This window comes from Triticum aestivum, chromosome 4B (assembly GCF_018294505.1).
Source record: "Triticum aestivum cultivar Chinese Spring chromosome 4B, IWGSC CS RefSeq v2.1, whole genome shotgun sequence".
In the NCBI taxonomy this organism is placed as follows: Eukaryota; Viridiplantae; Streptophyta; class Magnoliopsida; order Poales; family Poaceae; genus Triticum; species Triticum aestivum.
This window is the reverse complement of record NC_057804.1, coordinates 550,350,803-550,370,597: the sequence shown is the minus strand read 5'-3', so window position 1 is coordinate 550,370,597 and position 19,795 is coordinate 550,350,803.

Here is a 19,795-nt window from a genome sequence, read left to right as displayed (position 1 = left end):
CTGATTTTTTGCTACAACTAGCTCATTTTTTTGCTACAACCGGTGGCGCTATTTGCTCCAAGTGCTGCTAAAAAGAAAATAGCTATAACTTTTGATAGAAAAGCTTCAACGGTTGTTGGAAAAAGCTCCAACCATTGAGAAAGAAAGCTAACTAGACACTATGAAAATAAGAAAGCTTCAACCAGCGACGGCTGGAGGTGGAAGAAGATGATAAAATGCTGCAGTTTTGCTACATGCTTCAACCGGCATAGATTTTTGCTACAACTGGCATAGCATTTTGCTACAACTAGCGTCACATTTTGCTACAACACACAGCCGGCGTCGCGGTTTTGTTACAACTAGCATCGTTGTTTGCTACAAACCGGCATAATGTTTTGCTACATCCATCACGGCCGAGCTGCGACCCAGCACGGCTTTCCGTGAATTCTGGCGTCGAGATCCAGCACGGAAGGCAGGGGCGGATGCTGCAACCGGTCGCCGGCGAGCTGCTACGGGCTCGCGGCGAGCTGCAACCTCGACCGGCCGTAACGGAACTCGAGCCCAAATCCATGGCGGCAAGGAGGTCATGACGTATGTAAGACATGATCGAAGCAATCCCAAGGCGGCTTGATAGGTGGGGGAGCCCCTCGTCGACGTGATTCGGCCGTGGGGAACGAATAACAGGCGGATCTAGCCGCCGCCGCCGCGGATCGGGGACGGGCAGTCGCGGGGGGATCCAGCTCCCCTGTTTTCCTTGCTGTGGCTGTTCGTACACGGTCGCAACAAAACTGCTTTTTTTTGCTGCAATGGTTGCTTCAGTCCGTATATGCGCGCAGATCTAACGGTCCATGCAAAACGCATCGGACGGCTGGGCCTAGACCGGCCGAACCGTTTGGGCCAGCGCACCGGCGCCTAGCGTCTCCCTTTAGATATTACAAACGCAAGGTTCAGTCCACACTTCTGTCCATATAACTGTCTATCGTCACACAGCATGCATCCTGTTGCCTGCATTTACTTGTTCTATGCTACATGTGCTGGATTGTATTTCTAAAAATATGCTGGATAATTTAACATTCTGTTTGCATTTAATTTGATCTTATGGGCCATCTCATTGTCTGCAGTTGAAAGAGGAGGGGAAGGGAGATATATTGAGTCTTAAGGACATCTCTGAAGATGATTGTGATCAAGAGTTTTTGGAGAAGCAGGGATTTTTCAAGGAATTAGAGGAAAATTGGACGATTGATTGGTTTTCCACCCTGATTACTGCAAACGTGCTTCCCTGAATGACTACCAACGCCTAGTCCTTCGAAATTATGTGAGTTGTTTCCTATAATTTGTAATTGTGGTCGACTATATTAGCACAACTGTCTGTCTGTCACAATCACGTGATCAATTTTTAAATAATGACATGTGCTATAATCTCTACTGGTTTTGCTTATCATGGTCCAGATTAGAGATCAATTACATGTAGATGCGAGTTCATGCTACATTTACTGGGCAGTGACATTGCCTTCGACAAAGCGTTCGCAATATTATATTCTGATGGAATGTTTAAGTCATTAGTTTATCAAACTATAAACTGGCCAAACTGACCAATTCTAATATAGTGCCAACTTCGAAAAGTTCTTCCACCTTGTTGTTTAACTCTCTATCATATCTGACAATTCTAATACTGTTTGCAGCTTGAAGTCTTTAGTTAAAATATACTCCCTCCGTCCCAAAATAAGTGTCTCAACTTTGTACTAACATTAGTATAAAGTTGTACTAAACTTGAGACACTTATTTTGGGACGAAGGGAGTAGTTATTTAGGTTATGTAATATCCATTGTCCGTCGTTCTAATTTTTTTCTAAGCAACGGTTTCTTTCTCTATGCTTTTTAATGTAGGCTGGTACTGAGTACAGCAAGTGGACTGAATACCACAAGTTCCTTAATAGCTCTGACACTGAAGAAGAGTATGTCAAGTACTCTGAGGAATTACACAAGCGACTAGATGTATGTATCACAGATCATGTTAAGGAGATTTCCTTTCCTTTTTCTATTCTTTTGAATTTGTTTGGACTAACAACCTTTTTTTCTCTGCCAACAGTGGATGGAAGTTTATCTAAATGCCTACCAGCGGCCATCTTATCAGGTAAGTACGGCCATGTGAAAATCTTCGAATGAGACTGTTATCTATAAATTGTAGCGCCCTCATAACTTTGTTGTTGCTCAGTGGGATTGCATATCTTCCCGGGGAGCTTTACAAGCAATTAAGATCGCTGCTACTACCTTCAACAAGATCACGGCGTCTCTAGCTTACCTTGGCCACTATGTAGGTTCCCTCGCATGCATTATTTCTGTGTAGCTTACAGTGGATACTATGTTGTACTCCCTTCGTCCCATAATATAAGAGTGTTTTTGGCACTAGTGTAGTGCCAAAAACGCTCTTATATTATGGGACAGAGGGAGTATCTTACAGTTGTATTCTTCCGATTCAGGAGTGTATACAAAGCATGGCCTATGACCTTCTTTGGTTTAGGGAGTTAGATGATGTCTATTTTGAGATTTGGCAGCGGTTCACTCAAGGAATGGTTAGTCAACTCTGCACTGCACACCAGTCTTCTGCTCAATTAGGCAACTATTTGATGGCGGTCTCTTGTTTTTACAAATACTGTATATCCTTACCAACGCATGACTTTTGCCTTGAATAATGTTCAGATGAGTTTCAGAGAAGCTCTAGAGGAGGTTTATGAGCTGAACATGTTTCCATTACGCCAACTTAGAATGAAAGATGCACTGGAGTATGACGACACCATGGAGGATATGGAAGAGGAGGTCGGCTGTTTTGGTTAATAGCACATTTGCACTTGTAACTTAATATTCCTTTTGTGTGTATATGCTTACCTCTTTTCATCCTCCTGCCTTCAGTTCCATACCTGCACGGCAGCCATTCCCCCGGGAGTAAGTAGTGTCTTCTTTATGTGACATGCAAGTGTAATCCATTGAAATATTTTCCTTTATGTGATATCTGGTCTGCTTGCCTTCAGGTTGAAGGGGATAAAGCTAAGGAGCTGATTGCAGAGGCAGTTATTAAGCGGGTACTGTAATTTGTGAATTCACCTCTGCATTATGCATGCTTTTGCAAGATAATTTACCTGGTGAGTTTCTTCTGCTTTTCAGGTTGATAAGCCAAAGTCCTATGAGCAGTATATCAGGAAGAACATGGAGATTGCACGCATAATTGGAATCCTTCCTCCTCTGGAAGCAACAGTGTAATGAAGATCCCGAACTATGAGATAATCGTCATTCGTCAAACAAGCGATGTCTATGAGATTATGAAATAGAACCATCCATTGTCTTTTTGCACTGTGCTGCCCGCATGTAGTTGTGTGTGCAGAAATGGCAGTGTTCTAGGAGTATAAGATACTGTAATAGATCATTTATGCTGGCTGGGAGGAAATATAGCAGTTAATATATTGTCATTAGGCAGAGACTTTCTTGGTATTCCATACTTTTCGAATTAGTAATTTTTAACTTGTACTACCTCTGTCTCAAAATATAAGAACGCTTTTAACACTATACTAGTGTAAAAAACGTTCTTATATTATGGGACAGAGGGAGTACATATCTCCTTCGGAGAAAGAGCTACTAACCTTTTTGGTGCCGAGTAGTATGACATGATCGGAATCGGATACACATATGTTGTAAGAGTAGTATATAGGAGTCCTAATCCTAGTTAGCTACGGGCTGTTTGGTTTAGGCGTTTATAGGTAGGGCGCTGATAGGCGCCGGTGCGCCGGCCGAAAGTTTCGGCCGGTCTAGCCCAGGCCGTTGGATGTGAGCCGCGCGGGTCGTTGGATTCAGAAAAAAAAAACCGAATCGCCCCCGGCTTCTTCTTCCTCCCGCACGCACGCGTAAACGCATGAAAAAAACGGATCTCCGCGGGTCAGCCTCCTCGTGCTCGCCCTTGGACGCCGCGTCGCAGCTCACCGGGGCCGCTCGCCGTCGCGGCTCGCCGTCGCAGCTCGCCGTCGCAGCTCGCCGGGGCTGCTCGCCGTCGCTGCTCACCTGGGGCGTTCGCCGTATGCAGCTCCGTCGGGCCGGGCGTGTCTCCCTCCCTCTGGTTGCAGCACCGCCGGGTGAGGGTTCCAGCATTGTCGCAGTCCGCCATCATAGCTCGCCGCGTGCCCGTCGCAGCACCGCGCGCCCATGCAGCTCCGTCGCAAACGCTCACCATTGTTAGCTAGCCGTTCTCGGTTTGAAACTTTTTTAGAAGCGCGTTGTAGCTTTCCTCCAAGCCGGTTGCAGCTTTTTGTCGCTGCGAGATGCCGACCCCCAACTACCTCATATCCAGTTGAAGCATTTTTCAAGCTGGTTGTAGCTTTCGTGGCTACCGGATGTAGCATTTTTCAGCACTGGTTGCAGCTCTGACGTACATCCGTTGAAGCCCCTGCTTCTTTTGATTCCAACAAAAAATGTTGTTGGTTCCAGCTCTCGATTTGCAGGTTGTAGCAAAAACAAAAGCTGGTTCCAGCTCTGGGTTTTGCCGGGACAAAAATCATTTGCTGGAAAAGCATTGCTGGTCGCTGCTTCCGCCGGTTGCCGTGGTAGCAAAAAACGATGCTAGTTGTAGCAAAATCCTGCTACGGTTGCAGCAAAACATCGTTGTCGTCGTCGCGAGGGTCCGAGCTTCGCCTGATGGATGTAGCAAAAAGCTTCGCCGGTGGTAGCAAAATTCAACTATGGTTGCAGCTTCCCCCTTGTTGTGCAGTGCCATTGAAGCTTTCTATGTCTATGGTTGAAGCTTTTTTGAATGGCCGTTGAAGCTTTTTTAGGTGATGGTTGCAACACTTCTATACGCGGGGGTGGATCCGGGCATGGCGGGCAGGCAGTTATGGTGGGCGGCGAGGGAGCGCCCTGGCCGCCGGCGATGGAGCTTGTGGTGGCCCAGTCGCTGCCCGGGAGGAGGAGGAGGGGAGGGGATGCGCGCCCTTGAAGGCTGTAGGTTAGGGATGGATCTGGCCATGGCAGCAGGCAGCCATGGCGGCCGGCGAGGGAGCGCCTGGCCGCCGGCGAGGGAGCGCCTGGCCGCCGGCGATGGAGTTCGTGGAGGCCCAGTCACAGCTCGGGGGAGGGGAGGTGCGCGCACGTAGGCTGAAAGTAGGGGATGGAGGCATGTAAGGAAGGAGGCGGGGATCGCGCGGGCGCGTTGCCAGCGTGGCGTGCGAACCGGCGGAACGGTTCGGCCGGTGCGCCGACGGAAAACGTTTCCCTTATAGGTTTATAGGTAGGAGTAGTATACGCGTAATCAAATTTTCCCGTGTGATCGCCAGCCTTAGCTAATTATAGGTAGCTTCCTGTACGTGCCTGAAGCCCGCGTCCAGAGGAAACCGATCCAGAGCAGCCTAGGCTGCTTCGTGTATACGTCTGCGTCTCCTGAGTGCTGACGGATCCGACCGTCCGTAAAGTAATCGGCCGCAGTTAGCTCGTATCCGCGTCTCGCCGAAAAATAATCGCAGCGTCGAGGTCGGGCCTGTGCCAACAATGGGCACGGGATCCAGTGAAGAGATTGCACGGAGAATAAAGAGGAGGGAAATATACGTATTCAAGAAGCAAAGTTTCTGATCCAAGAGCTGAATGATTTGGGCCTGGGAGAGCATGTCAGCGATGAGGAGTTCCTTGATTACTACGAACGGCTGCCTCACCCGCCTCCTTCGATTGATACCGATGTTGAGCTGGAAGATGAGAAGCTCCGTGAGCTAGGCCTTCGCCATGCACTTTATCGCTTCAGATATTGCAAATACCGAAAAAGACTTTCGCTCCACTTTATATATAAAGCAAATCGTCACAGAGCATACAAACGGAAGCAACTCCACACACACCCACCCAAGTCTCACGGCAAAGTACACAGGTTCTGCTGAGGGCACAGCTCAACAAGCCCATAAAATAAAAAAGAAAACAACACACTCCGGTAGCAAGGAGCCTAGTCTGGATCCGGCGAAGGAGGAGGAGGCGGTAGCGACAGGCGGACGGCCATCGAACGGAGGTCGGCGATGAAGGCTGAGATGGTGTCACGGTCCGGGGGACGGCTAAGCGGCCGCCAAAGCTGCAAGAAACCCGAGAGTTTGAATAGCGCGTCAGTAGCCCGTCGAAGGGGAGTACGCTGAATCACAAGCTTATTGTGAACGGTCCAGAGGGTCCAGGCGAGTACCCCAACCTCAAGCCACCTAATGTGGCGAGAGGTCGCGGGGGACAGCTGGAGTTCAGCAAATAAGTCCGGGAAATTAGTGTGGCACCAACTTCCACCGACTACCTCGCGAAAGCAGCTCCAGAGGAACTGGGCGGAGACGCAGGAGAAGAAGATGTGGTTCGAGTCTTCAGGAACACCACAAAGCGGGCAGAGACCAGTACCCGGGCCATTGCGCTTGCAGACCTCCACCCCGGACAGGACCCGACCGCGAATCCACTGCCACATGAAGGACCAAACCATCGACAGGGGGAGGGGGACGGAGGATGGGGCAATGGCCAGGTAGAGCGACTTGGTGGAGAACTGGCCCGACGGCTCCAGGCGCCAGCGCACCAGGTCAGGACCACCATCCACCAACGGCTCATGAAGAGCAACGCAATCAAGCAACTCACGCCAGGCGGCGGATTCCGCGGGCCCAAAAGGCCGTCGGAAAGCAAGGCGCCCTAAATCAAGAAGGGCCCTATCAACAGAAATCATGGGGTCGACGGAGATAGAGAAGAGGGCAGGGAAGCGGGCCGCAAAGGGAGAGTCCCCGGCCCAGCGATCAAACCAGAAGAGCGTCGAGAGACCGGACCCCACCGAGATGGAGGTTCCAATGCGGAGGACCGGGAGAAGCTGGACAATAGACTGCCAGAACTGGGAGTCGCCCGATTTCTGGCAGAAGGCTAGGGGTTGTCCACGCAGGTATTTATTCCAGATAATGTCGAGCCAGAGGCCACCTTGACCTTACGTGATGCGCCAAAGCCAACGGGAGAGCAGGGCAATATTCATCCTTTTAGAGCACATGATGCCTAGGCCACCTTGCTCCCTGGGCTTGCAAATGTCGGGTCAGCTGACCATATGGTACTTCTGCTTGTCATGATCGCCAGCCCAGTAGAAGCGGGACTGGATCTTGGCGATCTCCTTGTGGAGAGATTCGTGGAGGTTGTAGAAGCTCATAAGAAACAAGAGGAGGCTGGAGAGGGATGAGTTGATGAGAATAGTCCGGGCGGCCTTGGACAGCCACCTCCCCTGCCAGGGCTCGCAACGAGATTGGAGCTTAGCCACGGAGGGGCGCAAGTCCGCGACGGAGAGCCGTGAATCGCTAATGGGCGTCCCCAGGTAGGAGGTGGGGAAGGAGCCTAGGCGGCAATTAAGTCTGTTGGCGATGGCCATAGACTCAGAGGGGGAGTATCCCATCACCATAACATCACTCTTGTCGAAGTTGATCTTGAGGCCTTACATCTGTTGGAAGCAGAGAAGGAGGAACTTGAGGTTGGCGATGTCCATCTCCGAGCCTTCGACCATGATGATCGTGTCGTCAGCATACTGGAGGATGGAGATCCCAGAGCCCCCGGAAAGGTGGGGGGTAATCCCATGAATATGGCCAGCGGCTTTTGCCTTATCAAGGATGGAGGCAAGAGCGTCAACTACCATATTGAACAGAAAAGGGGAGAAGGGGTCGCGTTGACGAACCCCACAAAGGGTGGGGAAGAAAGGGCCAATCTCGCCGTTGATGTTGACCGCCGTGCGACCGCAAGAGACCATTTGCATGACTCTAGTGATCCACCGGTCATCGAAGCCCTTCCGAAGAAGGACTTCCCTGAGAAAGGTCCAGCTAACTGTATCGTATGCCTTGTGTAAATCAATCTTCAGAAAAACCACCTTAAGGCGTTTGACACGGACCTCATGAAGGACTTCATGAAGGACAAGAACTCCATCCAGGATGTATCGGCCCTTAATGAAGACCGACTGGTTAGGATGGGTCACCCGGTCCGCCAACAGGGTCACCCTATTGGCGTACCCTTTGGCCAAGATCTGGAAGATCACATTAATCACCGTGATCGGGCGGAACTGACGGATGTCGGACGCCCCAGGGACCTTGGGGATGAGAGATATGATCCCGTAGTTGAGGCGACCCAGGTCAATGGAGCCAACATAGAATTCATCGAAGATGGCCATGACCTCAGGTTTAATCACGTTCCAGAAGGTCTGGAAAAATTTGACCGGGAGGCCATCCGGACCCAGCGCCGAGGAAGAATTCATGCCCTTGATGGCCTCCCAAACCTCCTGCTCAGAGAAGGGGGCCGTCAGGGCCTCGTTCTCCGAGGCGGACACCAGCTGGGAACCAGCCCAACAATCGGGGGCGAGAGAGATGCCGCTCCTAGGAGCGGTAGAGAATAGGGACCTATAGAAGCCGTCGACGTGGGCCCGGATGTGATGAGGACATCAATACAATTGTTACACCCAGAGCCCCTGCTGCTATACATACTGGACCAATTACTAGAGCTCGTGCACGCCAACTAAATTACCAGGTACTTTCGTTTCTTGGTAATGATTCTAATGTTCATGAGAATATGATGCTGCCTAAATTGGATACATTTGTTTTGCTTCCAAATGAAGGGCCTAGCTTGGAGAAGGATGAACATTGGAGCAAGAACGAGCATGGAGATGATGGCATGCGCAAGGGGAACAAGAACGGAGTTACAAGTGATGATTTCAGGACTTTGAAGCCACCATAATGGGTGCATGAAGCCTTGGACGAAATATACAAGATGCCACTTCATAAATTTCGTCCCGAGGCTATTTTAGGTGCTGCGTCACCTTATTATTGGGCCAGGCCCATGTAATTTGGAAATACATAAGTATAGGCTATTTTTAGAGTCGGTATGTGTGGGGAAACAAGAGATAGGGTTGATTTCGGACCCCTCCACCAAGGGCCACGAAATTCCCCCCTCTTCCTCCATATATACAGCCCTTAGGGCATCGTTTAGACTTTGGGTTTTGTTTAGATTAAAAGTTCGCCATAGCTGCAACTTCACGTACTTCGTTTGTGTTCAACGACCAGACAAAGGCGTCATAGAACCCCACCTTGATCAATAAAGCTTTCATCTTATATTCGCAATATCCAGATTGCAATCTCAGTTTCTTGCTTGTTCTTCGTTTGCTCGCAGGAAACAGACCCTCGTGGTCAGGTTGATCGTGCTCCGGCGTGATCAATAACCTCTTGGAGTTGGTTTAGCGATTGCTAAGGCGCGACGTCCTCGCACGTTCGTAGTCGGATCGTCAAAGTCGACTGCCACCAAAGCGATATCCATCATCTCATCGAAAGACGGGACACCTTTGCCTCTATCAAGTGGTATCAGATTTCCAGGTTGCTCGGTGAGATTTTACAGTTTTTCGTAGTTTAGATCGAGTCTGTTCTTCATACCTACAGTCCACGAAAAAGCCACAAAAAAATTAGGGTTAGTTCATCATATCCGAACCAATCTGAGCCTTTGCATAATCTTTTTAGGGTTTTGCTTTGTTGAATTTGCGGTTGCATCGTCGTGTCTAGTTGCTGGTCTTAGAGTCTAGTCTTTTAGAGTTTCGAGTTCTGGTCATAAGTTGTCACGCCGCCGCACCATCATCATCGCCCCTGCCATCTACCACCACCGCTTATCCGCCACCGCTCCGAATCCGTATCCATATACCACCACCAATCCATGTCCATATAACACCACCGATCCATATCCATATACTACCACCGCTACCACCACCGCTGCCATATACCACCACCATATTTCCACCACCAATCCGAGTTCCTTGCATATTAGGTTTGTTTTCGGGATCCATCTAATTTCCGATTCGTGTTTCCTTGTCTGAGTAGGTTTCGGATTCCAGCAATCTTTTGTCGTCCGTAGAAGACGTTGGTTTCCAAAAAAAAAGAGTCCGGAAACCACCCTCCGTTTAGGCCCAAAATTTTCGGAAAACGCACTTGACAAAAAAAATTCTGGCTATCCTATTTTTAGGTGTTTCTAAGCGTATTGAGACAGTCGCCGTTATAGAAAGTTTTTTTGACCCGTTTCCAGTTTTTGGGTCCGGGCAGTCAAAAAAAAAATTTGGTCACAAAAATTTCGTGCCCATCCTGTCAGTTTGACCTGGGAAGAGTTTTGAGACACTCGCCATTATAGTGATTTTTCGCAAAAAAAAAGAGAGCAGCGCAAAAAAAAGCAGCGCAAAAAAAAAAGAGCGAAAAAAAATTCGAGAGTGTGTTTTTCCCTTGTTTACGTGCAGCGCCGTGATTTTGTTAGTGTTCTAGGCTCGCGTCTCTAGCACGGTCTAGCCTAGGACCAGCACAGTACCGTCGTTGAGCGTTTATTCAACTTTGCATCTCTGAATTGATTATTGCTGACCCTTTTTGCTACCATATTATAAGCCTTTCCAGCTCCACATACATCTACGTCGTGCGTTTGACTTTCCCTGGTAATCGCTCTATCCAAGCTTTGAGAAGTTTTGACTACAACGGTTGCCGATCACCACCTGCTGCTGGGTAAGAACTGGTAAGAATTTGAGGTTTGCTTGACGGGTTTGTTGTACACCACCACAACTTCTTAGTAGTCTGTAGGATCATATTCTTGTGTGTTTCTATTGCTGCTAACCATGCCAGGATCACAAGCCGACGAGATTGACTGGGAGAACTTATCGAACAAGGAGCTTCATGATAAGTTTCAGCAAATGATGACTGAACGGGTGCAAGATGTGCTGAACAATTTTGAAGAGGCCATGGAGAAGATTACTGGCCTTAAGAAGACGTTCGAAACAAAGCTCGATAACAGATTTAATGAACTGCTTGCGCGTCTTCCACCACCGGCTGCACCTGTCGCACCTCTGCAACAACAACAACTACGCCCCCTTCCGAATCAGTATGGACGAGCACAGCGTGTTCCTATTGAGCCAGGACAAAATTCTGGTGCCGCTGCTACTTCTGTTGGTGCTTCTTTGGCTCCTGCTACTACTGCTGCTGGTACCCAGGAGGATGATGATTATGTGGGAGATTATGAGGATGAGGTTGATCAAAATCCGAACTACGTGCAGCCACCACCACCACCACCACCAGGTCGACCTCAGGTATATATTCGTAATGGTAGGCCTGCACCACCACCTCAGGTACGAGATGATGTCCATATTCCTAAACTGAAATTGAATATTCCACCATTTGAGGGTAGATATGTTCCTGATATATATCTTACTTGGGAGTTAGAAACTGAACAACGTTTTACATGTTTACAATATCCTGAGGAGAGACGGGTTGCTGCTGCTGTTTGTGCTTTCACTAGTTTTGCATGTGTCTGGTGGTCTGAACATTGTAGATTATATCCTATTCCAACTACTTGGGCTGCTTTGAAAACCGCTATGCGTACGCGTTGGGTTCCACCATATTATCAACATGAATTGCTTCAAAAATTGCAGCGTTTAAGACAAGAAAAAAATTATGTAGAAGAATATTATCAGGAATTACAAACTGGCATGATTCGATGTGGTATTATTGAGGAGAATGAAGCTATGCTTGCACGTTTTTAGGGTGGATTAAATAGAGAGATTCAGACCATTCTAGACTATAATGAGTATACTAATATCACTCGTTTATTTCATCTTGCTTGTAAAGCTGAACGTGAAGTGCAGGATCGACAAGCATTGGCGCGAACTAACTTTTCTGCAGGCCGACCTTCCTCATGGACGCCGCGTGCATCTTCTACTTCAACTGCACCAGCACCTCAATCAGGTGCCTCCTACAGCCGTGATACAAGAAAACAGGAACAACCACCATTATCTGCCAAGAGCGCACCTGCCGGGCCTGCACAGAGTTCTTCTTCTTTCAGGGCATCAACAGGGCACACAAGTGATATTATTTGTCGTCGTTGTAAGGGAGGAGGTCATTATGCGAGAGAATGCAAATCTCCGCGTGTGATGATTGCTACCGCGGATGGTGGATATGAGTCCGCTAGTGACTATGATGAGGAGACATTGGCTCTTATTACACGTGAAGAACATGGTGGAGATGATTCTGATCATGAGACGCAATACATGGCTCCTGAAGACGCTGACAGGTATGAATGTTTAGTTGCTCAACGTGTTTTAAGTGTGCAGGTCACACAAGCTGAGCAAAATCAGAGGCACAATTTGTTCCATACCAAGGGAGTTGTGAAGGAACGTTCTGTGCGCGTCATAATAGACGGAGGGAGCTGCAACAACTTGGCTAGCATGGAGATGGTGGAGAAGCTTTCTCTCACCACAAGACCACATCCACATCCTTACTACATCCAATGGTTCAACAACAGCGGCAAGGTTAAGGTAACACGTACTGTTCGTGTGCATTTTAGTATCTCTACATATGCTGATTATGTTGATTGTGATGTGGTACTGATGAGGACATCAATACAATTGTTACACCCACAGCCCCTGCTACTATACATACTGGACCAATTACTAGAGCTCGTGCACGCCAACTAAATTACCAGGTACTTTCGTTTCTTGGTAATGATTCTAATGTTCATGAGAATATGATGCTGCCTAAATTGGATACATTTGTTTTGTTTACAAATGAAGGGCCTAGCTTGGAGAAGGATGAACATTGGAGCAAGAACAAGCATGGAGATGATGGCATGCGCAAGGGGAACAAGAACGGAGTTACAAGTGATGATTTCAGGACTTTGAAGCCACCATAATGGGTGCATGAAGCCTTGGACGAAATATACAAGATGCCACTTCATAAATTTCGTCCCGAGGCTATTTTAGGTGCTGCGTCACCTTATTATTGGGCCAGGCCCATGTAATTTCGAAATACATAAGTATAGGCTATTTTTAGAGTCCGTATGTGTGGGGAAACAAGAGATAGGGTTGATTTCGGACCCCTCCACCAAGGGCCACGAAATTCCCCCCTCTTCCTCCATATATACAGCCCTTAGGGCATCGTTTAGACTTTGGGTTTGGTTTAGATTAAAAGTTCGCCATAGCTGCAACTTCGCGTACTTCGTTTGTGTTCAACGACCAGACAAAGGCGTCACAGAACCCCACCTTGATCAATAAAGCTTTCATCTTATATTCGCAATATCCAGATTGCAATCTCAGTTTCTTGCTTGTTCTTCGTTTGCTCGCAGGAAACAGACCCTCGTGGTCAGGTTGATCGTGCTCCGGCGTGGTCAATAACCTCTCGGAGTTGGTTTAGCGATTGCTAAGGCGCGACGTCCTCGCACGTTCGTAGTCGGATCGTCAAAGTCGACTTCCACCAAAGCGAAATCCACCATCTCATCGAAAGACGGGACACCTTTGCCTCTATCACACCACGTGCATCTTCTACTTCAACTGCACCAGCACCTCCATCCGGTGCCACCTCCAGCCGTGATACAAGAAAACAGGCACAACCACCATTATCTGCCAAGAGCGCACCTGCGGGGCCTGCACAGCGTTCTTCTTCTTCCATGGCATCAACAGGGCACACAAGTGATATTATTTGTCGTCGTTGTAAGGGAGGAGGTCATTATGCGAGAGAATGCAAATCTCCGCGTGTGATGATTGCTACCGCGGATGGTGGATATGAGTCCGCTAGTGACTATGATGAGGAGACTTTGGCTCTTATTACACGTGAAGAACATGGTGGAGATGATTCTGATCATGAGACGCAATACATGGCTCCTGAAGACGCTGACAGGTATGAATGTTTAGTTGCTCAACGAGTTTTGAGTGTGCAGGTCACACAAGCTGAGCAAAATCAGAGGCACAATTTGTTCCATACCAAGGGAGTTGTGAAGGAACGTTCTGTGCGCGTCATCATAGACGGAGGTAGTTGCAACAACTTGGCTAGCATGGAGATGGTGGAGAAGCTTTCTCTCACCACAAGACCACATCCACATCCTTACTACATCCAATGGTTCAACAACAGCGGCAAGGTTAAGGTAACACGTATTGTTCGTGTGCATTTTAGTATCTCTACATATGCTGATTATGTTGATTGTGATGTGGTACCTATGCAAGCATGTTCCTTATTACTTGGTAGACCATGGCAATTTGATAAAAATTCTGTACACCATGGTAGAAACAATCACTATACTCTTGTTCATAAGGATAAAAATATTACTTTGCTTCCTATGACTCCTGATTCCATTTTGAAAGATGATATTAATAGAGCTAATAAAGCAAAACAGGAGAAGAATAAGAGTGAAAATCAGATTGTGGCAAAAGAATTTGAGCAACAAATGAAGCCTAATAATAAACCATCTAGTGTTGCTTCTGAAATTAAATTGAAAAGTGCATGTTTATTTGCCACCAAATCTGATATTGATGAGCTAGATTTCAGCAAATCTGTTTGCTATGCTTTTGTGTGCAAATAGGCATTATTTTCATTCGAGGACGTGCCTTCCTCTTTGCCTCCTGCTGTCACTAACATTTTGCAGGAGTTCGCTGACGTTTTTCCACAAGACGTGCCACTAGGATTACCGCCTATTCGAGGGATTGAGCATCAGATTGACTTAATTCCCGGTGCTTCACTGCCAAACCGTGCACCATACCGTACTAATCCAGAGGAGACGAAGGAGATTATGCGTCAAGTACAAGAGCTTCTCGACAAAGGTTATATACGCGAATCCCTTAGTCCTTGTGCTGTTCCTATTATTCTAGTGCCAAAAAAGGATGGTACATCACGTATGTGTGTTGATTGTAGAGGCATTAATAATATTACTATTCGTTATCGTCATCCTATTCCTAGGCTAGATGATATGCTTGATGAATTGAGTGGCTCTACAATATTCTCCAAAGTTGATTTGCGTAGTGGCTACCATCAAATTCGTATGAAATTGGGAGATGAATGGAAAACAGCATTTAAAACTAAGTTTGGATTATATGAGTGGTTAGTCATGCCTTTTGGGTTAACTAATGCACCTAGTACTTTCATGAGATTAATGAACGAAGTTTTACGTGCTTTCATTGGACGATTTGTGGTAGTTTACTTTGATGACATATTGATTTATAGCAGATCTTCGGAAGAACATTTGGAACATTTACGTGCTATTTTTATTGCTCTACGTGATGCACGTTTGTTTGGTAACCTTGGGAAGTGCACCTTTTGCACCGACCGAGTATCTTTTCTTGGCTATGTTGTTACTCCACAGGGAATTGAAGTTGATAAAGCCAAGATTGAAGCTACTGAGAGTTGGCCGCAGCCCAAAACGGTCACACAAGTGAGGAGTTTTCTTGGCCTCGCTGGATTCTATAGGCGTTTTGTGAGAGATTTCAGCACCATTGCTGCACCTCTCAATGAGCTTAGAAAGAAAGATGTGCCTTTTCTTTGGGGTACCGCACAGGAAGAAGCCTTCACGGTATTGAAAGATAAGTTGACACATGCTCCTTTACTCCAACTTCCTGATTTTAATAAGACTTTTGAGCTTGAATGTGATGCTAGTAGAATTGGATTAGGAGGTGTGTTATTACAAGATGGCAAACCTGTTGCATACTTTTCTGAAAAATTGAGTGGGCCTAGTCTGAATTATTCTACTTATGATAAAGAATTATATGCTCTTGTTCGGACTTTAGAAACATGGCAACATTATTTATGGCCCAAAGAATTTTTTATACATTCTGATCATGAATCTTTGAAACATATTAAAAGTCAAGCTAAACTGAATCGTAGACATGCTAAATTGGTTGAATTCATTGAGACTTTCCCTTATGTCATTAAACACAAGAAGGGAAAAGAAAATGTTATTGCTGATGCATTGTCTCGTCGCTATACTATGCTTTCACAACTTGACTTCAAAATATTTGGTTTGGAGACCATCAAAGATCAATATGTGCATGATGCTGATTTTAAAGATGTAATGCAGAATTGTAAAGAAGGAAGAATGTGGAACAAGTTTGTTGTTAACGATGGATTTGTGTTTCGTGCTAACAAGCTATGCATTCCAGCTAGCTCCGTTCGTCTTTTGTTGTTGCAGGAGGCGCATGGAGGAGGATTAATGGGACACTTTGGCGTGAAGAAGACGGAGGACGTACTTGCTACACATTTCTTTTGGCCAAAGATGAGACGGGATGTTGAGCGTTTTATTGCTCGCTGCACTACATGTCAAAAAGCTAAGTCACGACTCAATCCTCATGGTTTATATATGCCTTTGCCTGTACCTAGTGTTCCTTGGGAGGATATATCTATGGACTTTGTTTTAGGTTTACCTCGAACAAAGAAGGAGAGGGATAGCATATTTATTGTCGTGGATAGATTCTCGAAAATGGCACACTTTATACCATGTCATAAAAGCGATGATGTTGTTAATGTTGCTGATTTGTTCTTTCGTGAAATTATTCGCTTGCATGGTGTGCCAAATACTATTGTTTCAGATCATGATACTAAATTTCTTAGCCACTTTTGGAGATGTTTATGGGCTAAGTTGGGGACTAAACTGCTTTTTAGTACTACTTGTCACCCCCAAACTGATGGACAAACTGAAGTAGTCAATAAAACATTGTCTACTATGCTTAGGGCTGTTTTGAAGAATAATAAGAAAATGTGGGAGGAATGCTTGCCTCATATTGAATTTGCTTATAATCGTTCATTGCATTCTACTACTAAGATGTGCCCTTTTGAAGTTGTGTATGGTTTCCTACCTCGTGCACCTATTGATTTGTTGCCTCTTCCATCTTCGGAGAAGGTTAATTTTGATGCTAAACAACGTGCTGAATTGATTTTAAAAATGCATGAGTTAACTAAGGAAAACATTGAGCGTATGAATGCTAAATATAAACTTGCTGGAGATAAGGGTAGAAAACATGTTGTGTTTGCACCTGGAGATCTTGTTTGGTTACATTTGCGTAAGGATAGATTTCCTGATTTGCGCAAATCAAAGTTAATGCCACGTGCTGATGGTCCCTTTAAGGTGTTAGAGAAAATAAGTGATAATGCATATAAACTTGAGCTGCCTGCAGATTTTGGGGTTAGTCCAGCTTTTAACATTGTAGATTTGAAGCCTTATTTGGGTGAGGAAGATGAACTTCCGTCGAGGACGACTTCATTTCAAGAAGGGGAGGATGATGAGGACATCAATACAATTGTTACACCCACAGCCCCTGCTGCTATACATACTGGACCAATTACTAGAGCTCGTGCACGCCAACTAAATTACCAGGTACTTTCGTTTCTTGATAATGATTCTAATGTTCATGAGAATATGATGCTGCCTAAATTGGATACATTTGTTTTGCTTACAAATAAAGGGCCTAGCTTGGAGAAGGATGAACATTGGAGCAAGAACAAGCATGGAGATGATGGCATGCACAAGGGGAACAAGAACGGAGTTACAAGTGATGATTTCAGGACTTTGAAGCCACCATAATGGGTGCATGAAGCCTTGGACGAAATATACAAGATGCCACTTCATAAATTTCGTCCCGAGGCTATTTTAGGTGCTGCGTCACCTTATTATTGGGCCAGGCCCATGTAATTTCGAAATACATAAGTATAGGCTATTTTTAGAGTCCGTATGTGTGGGGAAACAAGAGATAGGGTTGATTTCGGACCCCTCCACCAAGGGCCACGAAATTCCCCCCTCTTCCTCCATATATACAGCCCTTAGGGCATCGTTTAGACTTTGGGTTTTGTTTAGATTAAAAGTTCGCCATAGCTGCAACTTCGCGTACTTCGTTTGTGTTCAACGACCAGACAAAGGCGTCACAGAACCCCACCTTGATCAATAAAGCTTTCATCTTATATTCGCAATATCCAGATTGCAATCTCAGTTTCTTGCTTGTTCTTCGTTTGCTCGCAGGAAACAGACCCTCGTGGTCAGGTTGATCGTGCTCCGGCGTGGTCAATAACCTCTTGGAGTTGGTTTAGCGATTGCTAAGGCGCGACGTCCTCGCACGTTCATAGTCGGATCGTCAAAGTCGACTGCCACCAAAGCGATATCCATCATCTCATCGAAAGACGGGACACCTTTGCCTCTATCAGGATGTCGCGAGGGTCCTGAAGGAGAGTCTCCCCATCCCAGAGAAGGGGAATGGTGTTTCGTCTACGGCGGCCGTTGGCGATAGCCTAGAAGTATGCCGTATTCGCGTCTCCCTTCAGGACCCATTTCTGCGCGCCCCGAAGGCGCCAATAGGCTTCCTCATCGGTGTAGATCACGGAGAGCTGGTCTTCGAGGTCATATCGGGAGAGCCACTCGTCCGGAGAGAGACCCACCGCGTCAGCCCGAAGGTCGAGAGCCCGAATCGCGGACAACAGCGCCTTCTTACACTCCCTGGCATCACGGCCCAAATTACCCCCCAACCCTTCATAAACTGCCTGCCATGTTTCGCACAGAAGTGCCACGCGTCAATGGCCGAAGGGGGGCGAGGGTGGGGATGGGCCCGAGCCTCGATCCACCGAGCGCAGACGGCGTCGGTAAATCCAGTCTGGGAGAGCCAGAAAGTCTCAAAGCGGAAACGAGGGGTGATCGGCGGACGCTCGTCCACGGAGGAGAGAAGCAGGGGGACATGGTCCGAGCCAATCCGGGTGATGGCGCGGAGGGAGGCTAGGGAACAACGGAGGTCCCAATCCGGGGACACTAAGACCCTGTCCAAGACAGACTGGGTCGGGGAGGCTTGCCGATTGGTGGAGGTGAACCGGACACCAATCCTATCAATCTCCCGAAGGGCGAGTTCAGCAATGAAGTCATTAAACATTTGCATCCGCGCAAAGCAAACATTGTCATTGCTCTTGTCTTCCGCCACGCGCAGAAGGTTAAAATCGCCGCCCACAACCACGGGAAGGGAGGCCGCCGAGATCTTCCGGTGGAGCTCCTCAAGGAAAGCGGCCGACCTACTATGGTCGGCAGGCCCGTAGACTATGATAATCTCCCACTTGAAGTTGAGAGATCGCTCAAATAGCTCCATGCTGACGAAGAATTCTCCCCGATCCATGCTGCCCACCTCGAAGGTGGCATCTTTCACACCTAAAAGGATGCCACCCGAATGACCTGTGCTCCCACTAGAAGGGAGCCAATGCCAAGCAAAGAGGTGGGAGCTCAGATGGTCAAGCTCAGGAAGCGAGAAATCGTGTTGCATGGTTTCTTGAACAACTACTATGTCGATGTGCTCATCTCGCATGTACTCCACAAGTTGGCGGCGACGACCATCATGGCCGAAGCCGCGGATGTTCCAGAATAGAGCTCACATTAAGGAGCCATTGGGGGGCTGCTTGACCCCAGAACACGAGATGCGCTTTGCGCACGAAGAGCCGCCGTGCGGGAGCGAGTACGACCATGGATCTCCTCCCCGACCGTAGGGGGGAGGCTCCGTCAGCCGCGGCACGGACGGAGAGGGGGCCACCCCACCCATAGGGTGGCCGGGGGCAAAAGGAGAGCCGCATGGGCCTCCACGAGTTTCCCATCAAGAATCTCACGAGCTCTGATAGCCGCGATCTGGGCTAACGGGGGGCCAACTTCCCCTTTAAAAATGATCGCGGAGTCAGAGGCCACTTTGGCGAGGTTGCCCAGAGGAATAGACTCAAGCGCAGAGAAGGAACAAGACGAAGCAGAGGGGGGAACGGAGGGCGTACCTGGCTCCAGGTTATGAGCTGCAGCGCGGAGCTCCGCCCGCTCGGGGATGGGCAGAGCCGGGCTGCCCTCAGGGTGAGTAGCATCCAGCCTCGCACTCCGGCAGGAAGCAATCACCAGGGAGGAGGTCGACCGTCCGCGACGGGAGTAGGCGGCGGAGCAGGGGGGAGGGGGCTGGGCCGCCATGGGAGTGAGAACCCGAGCCGCGCCCTCCCCAGGCAGAGTCGACGCAGGGGAGGCCAGCTGAGCAGGTCCAGAGCATCCGAGGAGGG